Below are 12,348 nucleotides of genomic sequence, written 5' to 3'. Positions count from 1 at the left end.
ATGCCTGTCTCTCAGGAGCTTCTACCTATGGATTGTACTTTGGAACCACACAGAATACATCTCTTCCTTCACATGACAAGCCTTCGGCTGTTGGAAGACAGCAATTCCTGTCCCCTGGTGCTGCTTTTTCTCTAGTCTGAGACATCTGTAGCTTGTTCATTCATCATTGGGAGACTTCAACTTTCCTTCTAATGCTTGAGTTCTGCATTCTGTCAACTGATTGCCCGGGGCTCATCTAACTCATGGTATCCTGTTTCGGATGTGATATGCCAGCTCAGAGAAGGGCAGCACGGTCACTACCTTCATTCCGGAGACTCTGATACTCATTTCTCTTGGCGACAAGATGGGGAGCATGCTGTTGATTCTTCCATGCACAGAAAAGGCCACTGAAGAGAATTCATTCTCATTCATCGAGAAGGTTTCTATGAGATTGGCAACACTGTTCCGCCCAGCCATCCGCACAGCCTTTCTGAGTTCAGGTCTCAAAGCAGGAGAAACTCCTTATCAGCAGGGCCACCTTCTCGATGCCTCCAAACACTTGGCGTGAAAAGAGTTGCTGTTCAAATCTTGCTCGAGTCTGAGGGCTCATGGCCAACATGCTTTCCCCCGAATAGTAAGGGTAATCAAATCACAGGCTCCACGTCCCAGCACCAGAGATGACGAAGTTTGTAAAGCAGGAGGGTGCCAGCGTGTGTTGTATTCATCAGACATTTTTGGTGTATAAACACTCAACAGCAAAATCAATGCAGTCATGGGGGAAAAAAGAAGGAGAGCTTTGGGGAGGAGTGGAGAGGATCAAAGTTTGTGAAAGGCCTTTTTTTTTTTTAATGAGTCAGTTACATAATACTTTCCCCCAATCTTTATGGGTAACGTAATTAGTCATTTCAAAGGTAATATTAATAAGAACACTCAGGTAGCATGAAAACTTTTTCCCCCTTCTATAATTACCCAGTTCAAAAAGAGCCTTTGATGTATGAAGAGCTGTAATGCAAGGAGATACTTCACAGATTCATTCACAGTGGCAACGCTGAAGCAGAATTTGTAAGTATGATTCAGACAAGGGCTGACACAGATTGGATCCTACCTAGCACTATTTACAAGGAGGCGCTAAGGACATTAAATATGCATACAAGATTTAGAGGGGATGCTTAACCTACTTAAGAGAGAGACTATTTTCAAGTGTTTTCGAGTTGTGCATTTATATGCGGTTGATAACGTTTGTGACAAACGCTCCTTACGCATTCATCCAGACTGGCCCAAAGTAACTCGACGTGACAACAGTTTAAAGCTGAATCCCAATTACTGGATAGTTTCTTTTCAAGTTTGGGTGTCTTCTTTTTTCTGACCGAGGCTGGTCTTCTCCACAATTTGTCCCCATTTCAAACATACTGGTCCTCTCGCAGCTGAGCTAACCAAGAGGCTATAAGCCCCAGCGGTGGGAATCTAGAAGCACTGTCTCTTACCAGCACCTACAGAGTATGCCTCAATCGGCGAGAGGCTTGGTTACATCCCTTTTCACCACGGGCTTTAGAGGTGTGCCTCTGGATTTGTTGAAAGGTGTTTCAGACACCTGGAAGGATGAACTCCCTCTCAAACGTGTACCTTCTCCCCCAGGTCATCTGAATTGACTCTGTGGCAGAATGGGATTATCTTGAACTACCGTCAGAGTGCACCACCCTGCTGGCCAATCCACGCAGAACTGCAACCCATTTTGCATTTTCAATTACAACTGATTCTCTATATTTGAAATGTGAAATTTCATGAAATGGCAAGCTGATCCCATGTTACCACCGATGCATTTGATTAGAGTAGGGAAGATGCAGTTGAAAGGAATATAATTTCCTGAAAGGCTATCTTCAGGCAGGAACGTTGGAGCAAACTCTTTTGCTTCTCAAAATGAGCTAGACCTGTAAAGTGTGGAGAGCTCACAGCAGATTTTCCATTGTCATCCTTTTCATTCACACTTGAAGGATATTAATCTATTTTTATGTTCTTGCTATTCCCAAGATAAGAACACCCATGCACCCTTATCCAACTGTACTGTCTGTCTATTCATCAGGTAGGGATGAGCACAGTATCACTCCGCAGTATTGACAAGGCTTTTACAACAGGCTCCAGTGCTGAGCACCCGTGCTTAACACCAAGTGTCATTCCTCCATTAACAACAAACTTCCCTCTCTCTCTCTCTCTCTCTCACACACACACACACACACACACACACACACACACACACATACATTTGCACGCATGCGTCCATGCATGTAATTGGTCTGAAATTCCTTCATCTCTGGGCTCCCTTAGTCCTCCCTGAGAGAGAAATAAAGCAGGGACTCATCTTCCCATTGGGTAGTGGTAAGTGAATGCTGGTGACCAGTTCCAAAGTTCACATTCTTTCCACTACACCAGATAGGTTGACTGTTATTATAAAGTTGACTACCATAGTCAATGGAGAAACGACTAGGTAAGTAATGATGTTTTATCTTTCAGCAATTGACAAAGAATGAGTTTCACAAGAAACAGAGCATTCTATGTAATCTCTAACAACAGGATGGGTGCTTAAAATAATGTGAGCTGAAGACTTCAAAATTGAACCCAGAAAAAGCCCAATTTTCCTTATCCTTCAAAGATTTGATTGATCAATTGATTGATTTACAGCACGAGCAGGGGGGAGGCACAAAGGGAGAGGGATACAGGGAGAGAGAATCTCAAGCAGACTCCATGTTGAGTGCAGAGCCCAATGCACAGCTCTGAGATCATGATTTGAGCCAAAACCAAGAGTCAGATGCTCAAATGACTGAGCCACCCAGTCGCCCCTGTTTTAGTAAGATTTATTTATTTACTTGAGAGGGGTGTGTGGAGGGGCGGAGGGAGAGAATCTCAAGCAGACTCCCCACTGAGCACAGAGTCCAACAGGGGGCTCGATCCCACAACCCTGAGATCATGACCTGAGTCAAAATCAAGAGTCAGACACTCAGCCAACTGAGCCACCCAGGTGCCCCAGATAATGACCAATTTTCCACCAGGGATTACTTCTCCAGCATATTAACCATATTATGGTTCACGGAGAGGATTCTAATGAATCCCAAACAACTTGTGCATAGAATCACTTTGCTGGGTGTGCAAAGGAGCAGAAGATGGTCTGGATTCCAGATTCTCCTAATTTCAAATGCATCCCGTACTCACCCAACACAGAGCTCCCTGTCTGGCTGTTCTTTGTAGTAACTAGGATGTGGTCTCAAGCCTTGTTTTACTCAACTCTGTATCTCCAGGGTCTAGTATATAGTAACTGGTTAATCTGAGATATTCTTATTAGTGTCTGAAGTTTGTGTGTTTGAATTAATAATAATAATTATGAAGATTCACCAAGTGCTTACAGTGCTAGGCACTCAGTTCCCACACTCAGCATTCGTGTACTACAAACTAAAGAGGCAAGGGTTACCATCATACTCCTTTGGAGACACGAAGAGGTCAAGGGGCATGGCCAAGGTCACACGATTAGTAAATGGCTGGGTCTGTTTGGTGGATGCCCTGTATTTTGTTCTACTAACTTCTACAGTGCCAGTCACTGGGATCTAGAAAGGATAAAAAGGATAAAAAGTCAAAATCCTTCCTCCCCAAGAAGAGCTCACTCTGCTTGATGTGCTCACCACCTCAAGAGGGAAATGTGCCAAGGCATCAGAAGGAATCCGTTGTGTGAGGCCTTTGAGAAAGGGTTCATATTGAAGGCAAGAGGAGCTATGTGTGTGCATGTATGTGTGTGTGTGTCTGCATGTGTAGTATTCTTTTCAGAGGCTAACACTCTACGTGGCACACAGTAGGTGTTCAAGCAGTGTATGTTTAGGTTCTACAGCGTAACATAAATATTAAGGTCCCTACCTCAAAGAGTTAAGTGAAGAAATGATTATTTTTTCAAATAACCATCCTAATGAATACAATGGCAATATCTCACATATTTCATTGTTGTTGCTAGAGTACTAAAGCTCCCCTAAAGACTCCTGGAATGAGAGTAAGGAGAGCTTAATTCACGTCTCCATTTGGCCGAAAGCTACCTGAGTGACCCCAGTCAAGTCACTTGCCCTCTCTGAGCCTCAGTTTTCCTACGTACAGCATGTGGGCTTTGGCTGAGATGGCCTCTGGGGGGTTCTCTCAGCTGTCAACACCGTTGACCTCTGCTGCCATGTCTCCAGGCCTGCCACAGGGGAAAGGGAGCTAATGCACAGGTGAGGGGTCCAGAAAGCACAGGGTCAAACACACCCAAAGCTTGTGGCCACCAGCCCTGCAAGCAGGGCCAAGGCACTGCCAGTATGAGCCTAGCAGACAGGCAGCTCAGGCTCTGTCTGGAGCTCCAGATGAGAGGGGCTCTGTACAACTTCCCCTTCCCTCTCTTGAAATGCTAAGAATATAGAGGCACCTGGGTGACTCAGTTGGTTAAGTGTCTGCCTTCAGTCCAGGTTGTGATCCTGGAGTCCCAGGATGAGCCTTACATTGAGACCCACATCGGGCTCCCTGCTCTGTGGGGAGTCTGCTTCCTTTTTGCCCTCTGCCCCTGCCCCTGCCCCACTTATGCGCTCTCTCTCTCTCTCTCTCTCTCTCTCTCAAATAAATAAATAAAATCTTAAGGAAAAAAAAGAAATGCTAAGAATAAAATGACTGCCATTTTGGAAATACAAATTCTTGTGAGGAAGACTAACAATACGTGGGAACAGCTGAGTGGTTTTAAAATACAAATATGATTGAGTAGACAAAGAAGTCCACAAAAATCAGGTCTGAGTTTGTTTTCACTGAGACTTGGACTTAAATGACCTTGGACTCCAACTTCTATTGGGGGAGGGGATACTTTTCTTTCTGTTTCTAGTTCCAGGAAGCATGATAGGAAAGTAAATATATACACTGTGCAGTCTGACGTGCTGTCAGGGCCCAACAATACAGAAACATCAGCACCTTCCTTTGTCCAAAACTAACTACAATATGAAACTAGTGAGTCCAGTCCATGGGTAACAAATATCAAAGTGAGGTGTGTTCACTAGAGTCAACTCTGCTTCTTTAGCCAAAGGACTCTCCCTTCTCCAGAGCAAAAGCACAAATGTGTGTGGGTGGGGGTAGGGGACGTGTTAATAACTCCTCAGAAAACTTAAGTTGCTTGAATACATGATTTAGAATCTTTGTATCCATGGGCCCTAATGGTTCTTCACAAGGCCAGAAATAGGGGAGTGAGGTGGAGTTAGGCATGAGGGTTGCCAGCCAATAAGGGTCAAGGGCTCTTGGGTCCCCAGAAGGGCCGGCCCTGGGAATCGGGAATCAGGCCTCGGGGGAACAGCAACCAGGTCATTCCTGTCTTCAATCCGCGATCAGTTGCTCACTGGCCTGTAGGAGGCTCTGCTTCCCCCTGATAGGAAAGGGAAGCCAGGCAGGAGTATTAGCTCTGTTACCTGCAGCAGCAGTGGGGCTGGCTGTTCACTAGGAAATGGACCATGGGAGCTGAGCAGGCCTTGGGGTGGGTGCCTGCAGGGAGCTGAGCAGTCAGCTGGGAGCGGATCCACGAGCTGACTGTATGCAGTCCGCACAGGCTGCTATTCCCAGCATGGCCCGCCAGCATGCAGTCCCTGCAGAATCATGCACCTTCCTGCTTCTCTTGGCAGGCTCTCCTTCTGACAGGCCCCGGGAGGACAAGGGCAGGAAGATGGAACCCTTTGTCCAGGGTCATGAAAGTTCCCATGTGAAGAAGCAGGGCACATGGGAAGAGCTACTGGTCTCTCTCTCTTTCTCTCCCCCCACCCTCCCTGGACCCCTCCAGGAGAGACGTTGTGTTTCCCAGAATGTTTTGTCCTAAATATGCTCATACAAAAATACGCTGCTTACTTAGGGTTCGAGGGCCTTTTTAACACTGGCCAGGCCACAATCTAGAACGTTGATAGCACTGGGGAAACAAGATCCTACTTGGAAGACTGGGAAATGGCCAGAGATCATCCTGGCGTCAGTAAGGCATTGAGCGAACCTCACATACAACTCCCTCGGCTGAGGGTGGAGATGCACAAGGTGCGTCATCACACACTCAGGTAGATTTACAGTGCAGCCGAACAAACTTACACGAGTTGTGGAATCAACAAGTTCAACCTTGAAAGCCGCCTCCAGAGGCATTTCATACGGCTTGGCCACCTGTGCTCCTTCCTTGATCACCACTTTTAATGAGAATGCTGCCTTCCTCTTTATTGTGCTTTTTTTGATAGCAAGACATCGCTTTCAGAAGCACTATCTCATTTAACCGACAACTTAAGAACATACTGAATGTCTGCTTATCAAAATTGTAGGTGACAGTAAACGGCAAGGAATCAAAATTCAGAAAGAGCTTGCCAAACCCGGCCTGAAGCCAAGAAGATGAATTTTAGCAGAGGTAAATGGAAATCACAATGATGTTCTACAAACCGAGTGTCAAACTGCAGAATGAGAAAGCCCGCCTGACATAGCTGTATGTAATTCATGGGCTAAAACCCCGAGGATTTTAGTTTGGGGGATTTACCAGCCAAAAGAACCAATGCCAACACAGGTGATATTAGGGCAAGTCTGACGCCCACGGTGTGGAAGGCAGTAAGTAGTTAATAGCACACAGTAGACTATATGGGGCAGACTGCATCGGAAACAGGGCCACTGTGGATGGGCCCATGCTGGCAGGGGCATCGGAGGACTGCAATCTCGCACTAGGGACAGCCATGAGAACCAGAAGAGCCTGGAAAGCTCATCACATGGGTAAACGCCCTTTAAAAGGGAATATTTAGTCTACAGCAGAGGGAGAGAGGGAAGATCTGACAGGTGCCTGCAAGTACCCTAAGGGCTCTCATATGAAAGAGATTTGGGACCTGCTTTATAGACCAAGAGGTGAGGGCTTGCCCTATGGGTAGAAGTTATCAGGAGACCAATTTTTGCTCAAACTATAAAAGATTTTCCATTCATATGAGCTTTCCAATCATGGAGCTGATGGCTCTAGAAGGCAATGGGGGCCCATCTCTAAAGGCAGGAGATTTATTTTTTTTTAATTTTTATTTATTTATGATAGAGAGAGAGAGAGAGAGAGAGAGAGGCAGAGACACAGGCAGAGGGAGAAGCAGGCTCCATGCACCGGGAGCCCGACGTGGGATTCGATCCCGGGTCTCCAGGATCGCGCCCTGGGCCAAAGGCAGGTGCCAAACCACTGCGCCACCCAGGGATCCCAAGGCAGGAGATTGAAAGGGATTCCTAAAGAGGTGGGGCAAGGAGGTTAAGGACCAATGATCTTATGATCATATTCTTCATCTTGATGAAGTCAAGGATATTTATGAGGCAAACTGAATCTGAGACAGCAGGGCTGTCATCTGCTTTTTTTTTTTTTTTGACATGACATACAAACATGGATGGCGACATTGGCTAAGGAGATTCATCATTCTCCCAGGGACGGTGGGGGAGGAGTACCAGGGAGGGCCTGCTACCTCGCAGTGAAAGCCAACAGCCTCATTTGTCTGATCGTTCGCTCAGCTCTTGGAAAGTCCAACAACAGTGGAACCATAGACTTTCCTGGGCCTGATCACTAACACTCCTGGCAAGCCTCTCTAGTGGTCAAAATGCTGTTCCACGAAATTGAATGAAAATTCTTCTCTTTGGAAGTCTTAAGACAGTCTCCTGAGAGTGTATCTCCGATTTCTATGCAAGTGCTCGTAGGGAAGAGGTATAAAATTAACTGTCCTGTTAAACATAACTTCCTAATAATGGACCAACACAAAATGCAATCCACCAGGAAAAAAAAAAGGCTAATGTTTTAAAAAAGTTTCTAACACTAAGTTGTGATTTCACTGACATGGTATAAAAATCCTGGCGCTATTTCTTTCTTCAAATAAATAATTGACTGCTTTATTCATAACTCTTCAGTGCTGGCAGTTGTTCCAGGGACTCTGAAAATTTTCTTCATCAGCCCCAGGGCTGTACATGCAAAAGGTCCAGGTCACACTGGCTGCCGGTCATCCTGGCACCCCCGCCCCCAACAAGGATTCTACTTTAAAAGGGCCTAATTCTAATTTACAGTTGGGGAGCTCAGTGATCAGTGATCCCACGGCTTCACCATGTGTTCATTCAGGCAATGAGTCCATCTTCTTGCCATTGCCAGATGCAATGAATTCCATTTCATTCGTTAAACGTAACGGGGATGTGTATAGCCATGGGAAGTTACTTGTCAGATGCTCTGCACTCAGAATCCACAAAGAAACCTCTCCAAGGGCAGCAATAGGTGGGCAGACCAGCATGGTGAAATATTGGGCTGAATTCAACCAGACCCATGGAGTTCTGCATGTGTTTCCAGCAGGGGAACCCTGAGGCTGCAGCTCACCTAATCAATGGGGTTGAACACCCCCACAGATGATGGCCTTGTAAATTTGGATCCTTCTCAGGACATCTGTCTCCACTGGTCAAAGCAACCAGTACAGAAGACTGGCCACACCAGTAGGAAATCCTGCTAGGTTGATTTCAGTCAAAATTGCTTTCCTGGGTAAAGGCAAAATTAGCACGCGTTCAAGAGTAAGAAATGTAAAAAAAAATGGCCATTGAGAAATATTTTTGCTCTGTGGTCCAGCCCAGGCATCAGAGGATTCTGAGGTTTCTTGAGGGCCATCTCTTCCCTTTCTAACTCAGGAACTTGTTTTCTTCATCCAGAAACTAATTTTGACACTATTACTTGTTTTCAAAAGTGATTTTGTAAGCTTCACTGTTGAGTTTGTGTTTCAAATTATTTTGCCATCGACTGCATCCAAATGACCATCACTTAAAACATAATATAATGGTGTGGCCCTTGTTTTTTGTTTCAGAGCAACTTTGCTGGATGAAATGACACACCATATCCTCACAGCACGAAAGAATTTTTTAGGGTTAACCTCCAATTTGCTCCCTTAGCTTCAGGTCAGCCAAAGCAATTTGATAAAATTAACACACCTTCATTGGCTGCTCCCCCAGCACCATCTTTAATGATCTACATTCAGTTTCATTCATCTAAAAAAAATGATTGTCTACTCTTTGCAAGGTATCTAAGAGCCAGGTATCTGGACCAGGTCCAGGCACAGGGTGTAGCTGGGCTCTACTTAGGTAATACTCTACTCTACTAGAGTATTCATATTTGGAATGGGTATCAAATAATAGCAATTATTGGTTATCATTCAAAAGTTGAACTAAAGTAAACCTGTCAGAGTTGGCTTAAAAAAGAGTCACATTCAATTTGTTATCGTGTTCCAGAAATCACCAGAGATGGGCTGATCTCACACTGCGGGACGGGCAGATTGAGCCTGCAGGTGCGGAGACACAGCTTCTATCATAAGTGAAAGACAAGTCCAGGCAAAGGGAGGCAGGAGGAAACATTTCGTGCAATTCCCAGTCTAAGCCTTTTACAAGACACACACAAGGCATCACTATTCCTTTCTAAGGGCTGCCATAGCTTTTCAAACATGATAGCTTTCTTGTAGTTTACACTTATCACATTAAGAAAAATGGTAATGAGGAGTTCATGACAACTGCTTTTAGAAGGAACAAAGGCTCGATTGCTGAGGAAAAAAAGAAGTAATATCTATTTTCATGGAAAGAGCCCTCCAGTGAACAACTTGGCCATAGCTTTGCTCTCTCATTATTTCTAAGCTCAGTAAAAATAAGGCGTCAGGCCACTAATACAGCTGAAACTCCAGCCAATACGATTTGCATGGAATTGTCTTTCCTCGTGGAATCACAGAATCACAGCACCAGGGGGATGAAAGGGAACCAGTTTGCCCCATTCACAAAAAAATAACTAACAAATTGATCATAAGGTTTTGGTGTAGCTACTGAACACCAGGTCTTCCTCCCCCATCAACACACTCCCCCCAGTAAAAATAAAAACAAGCCAGGGATGCCTGAGTGTCTCAGCTAGTGAACTGTCTGACTTCAGCTCAGGTCACGATCGCAGGGTCCTAGGATAGAGCCCTGCATTGGACTCCCTGCTCAGTGGGGAGTCTGCTTCTCTCCCTCTCCATCCACTCATGTGCTATCTCACTCTCAAATAAATAAAACCTTCTTTAAATTTTTTTAAAAATAAAAATAAGCCAACAGAAACATCACACTCTCTGCAGTTGCCTGAATTTAAAACATTATAACCACGTCTAAGCCTCGGTGAAATTGATTCAGAAATCCCCCTCAGAATATTCCAAGCCCCTAACAGGCTGAGTATTCTTCAATGCCTGGACAGTCACTCCTCTCTCCAGATTAGTTTCTTTCTGCAATTACTCCAAATAATGGGAAATAAATAGCTTCTTTATTCCATATTAAGACTGGCAAAGAAGCCGCACAAGTGAGAGCCATATCTTTTTCTAGGGATGTCTGGCTAATAGAGAAAGAGAACATTCTAAACCCAATATGAACGCTCTAGGGGACAGGCAGTGTGGACATAAAACCTTGCTCCACAGGCATGCTATAAAGCTTCAATCCTCTGTTAAAATCAGGAAGGCTGGTCCCTGTTTGCCTTGGTGAAAACAGCTACCTACCAAACAGCATAAGCTAGAAGTAGCTACTGACTTGATATGGCTTTGGAAATCAGAACACAGAGATACCATACGCTGAGCATTTACTAAACAAAAATTCAATCTGATTCTTGCATTTTACCACCTCGTCATGTTTGGTTTATTATTATTATTATTATTATTATTATTATTATTATTAAAAAGGTAACAATCATAGAGTCTGTCATCAAAGTGTCTTTTTATTAAGAATTTCCCGTTGATATCCTTGAGGCATCCAAAGCATTTGCACACCACGAGAAAGGGAAACTTTCCAATTCTCCCATCACCCCCTGCCAAGCTTTTGGTAATGACCTTGTGGGAACCCACGGCCCATGGATGTCTCTAAATCCTCTTTAAACTTCTGTTTTCAGCCAATATCATCTCTTGGGGTCACTAGACCAATATGTTTACACCCTGGTATAAATTTAGGAAAGCACCAAAGAGAAGATCCAAAGAGAATATTATCAAACCCTTTGCTGGAAAAGTTCTAATGAGCAACTGTCACATTGGACTCGAGATAAATAAATGCACGTGGAGGACTCTCCCCCCATAAACTTCCCTCTCTCAGGCCTGGGCTTCAGACCATGGTGTGTAATCAATTTGTATCTCTTGTCCAATTGCCAGTTGTCAACCAGTGGTCTTCTACTGGGGCTCTAGTCACATGCACCCTGGCCCCTTCGTGCCACTGGCTCCTGCTTATCTAGTCTGTCCTTCATTTGCTTTCAACAAGAAAAGAAATGTGCAAAATCATTAAAAACAATCCCGGACAGGGATTTGCGAGCTACCCACAGAGACTGTTATATAGCTGACAGAAACCGACGTGGCAGGGTCTCTGGGCTAATTAAACAAATGTGACAATTTGAAAAGCTGCAAAGTGCCTTATGAACCGTGGAGTGGTCAAAAATGAAAAAGGGGAAAAATGCCCTGTATTAAAAGACACGAACTGAGCTCATCTATTTAATCATGAGGAAAACCATCGCAGGGGCAATTTACACCCCTCAACTCAACTGGATTGGGAGCCTGTGAAAGGCTTGAAACATGGAATTCAAAGCCATGCTTCAAGGATATTTGGGATTGCTGAACAATTAAGAGTCACAATTCAACCCAATAGAATTTTGCATGTATATAGTGGCTAGAATGCCTTGGATGCACCGAAGTCTCATTCATGTTGCTGTGTTTCATCCACTCCAGAATCCAGGGAAGTAGCTCTCCTTGTTCTCATCTCATAGATCAGATTCCTGAGTCCTAGAGAAGAGCAACCTCTGGCTCAGAGTCACGAAGCCACCACGTGACGGGCGAAAGACCTCTGTCCCAGCAGTGGCTTTGCCCTCTGGGCTTGTGCCACCACTGTGCTCCATAAGGATGATGGGCTCTCCAAAAGGGAATATTGTCAAACAAGCCGCAGGAAGCAGGCTTGGTCACCTTTCTGTAGGCTAATTGTATTTTGGTCATTTTAAGAGCTACTTGTAATTGTTTTGAAACCCCTCCCTTACTCATGCTATTTTCTCAATTTATTGTCATGTGTGTGCGTCATACAATCTGGATGGCAAATCGAAGGCAATAAGTCCACCTCTAAGGAGAAGCCTTGACTTATTAAATGAGCCTTGTCACTAACATAGAATCCAATGAGTGGCTGTCAACAGGACTTAGGCCATGTTAAGGTTAATAATCCAGATTTGGGGGCCCTGTAAGAGTACTAGATCATGGTGTAGGTGAGCAACTTCCCTAATAAAGTCATGGGTCATCTAGAGTCTCCAGAACTGTCCAAGTGTTGCCCGTGGTCCTTCCTTTGATGGTGGGCCTTAGGTGACTA

The 12,348-nt window shown here is 44.8% G+C and overlaps 1 protein-coding gene across 1 annotated transcript in view; it reads right to left on the bottom strand.

The window, feature by feature from the left end:
* Positions 1–12,348, bottom strand: part of AFF2 (ALF transcription elongation factor 2) — a 316,910-nt gene that overhangs the window by 154,950 nt on the left and 149,612 nt on the right. The window lies entirely within an intron of this gene.

This window comes from Nyctereutes procyonoides, unplaced genomic scaffold (genome assembly GCF_905146905.1).
Source record: "Nyctereutes procyonoides isolate TBG_1078 unplaced genomic scaffold, NYPRO_anot_genome, whole genome shotgun sequence".
Lineage (NCBI taxonomy): Eukaryota > Metazoa > Chordata > Mammalia > Carnivora > Canidae > Nyctereutes > Nyctereutes procyonoides.
The sequence above is the reverse complement of the archived record's forward strand: the minus strand, read 5'-3'. Positions and strand labels throughout refer to the sequence as shown.